Source organism: Galeopterus variegatus, unplaced genomic scaffold, assembly GCF_000696425.1.
Source record: "Galeopterus variegatus unplaced genomic scaffold, G_variegatus-3.0.2 Scaffold9897, whole genome shotgun sequence".
NCBI lineage: Eukaryota > Metazoa > Chordata > Mammalia > Dermoptera > Cynocephalidae > Galeopterus > Galeopterus variegatus.
In genome coordinates this window covers 58,623-58,922 of record NW_007736008.1, presented here as the reverse complement: position 1 = coordinate 58,922, position 300 = coordinate 58,623, and positions in this window count along the sequence as shown.

Genomic DNA, 300 nt, shown 5'->3' with positions numbered 1-300 from the left:
TCCTTCCTCCCATAGAGCAATATTGTTAGGATATACATATCTAGACCACCCTTCTTAAATATCACAATCAAGCTTTGCCTAAGAAGAACACTTCACGGGTGAAAATTCAGCTGACTTTCTGAAACACTGCTATTGAATTACTGGTTAAAAGAGGGCCCTCTAATTTAGACACAAGGAGCAGAGCTTCTGCAGATACTGGCCTCAAGATGAGTAGATCTAAGGGCCAGAATTTGTTTCCATAAAACAAAAAAGAGTTTTGAATCTGTTTAAGCCCTTGGATAAGTTTTGTTTCTGAAATCA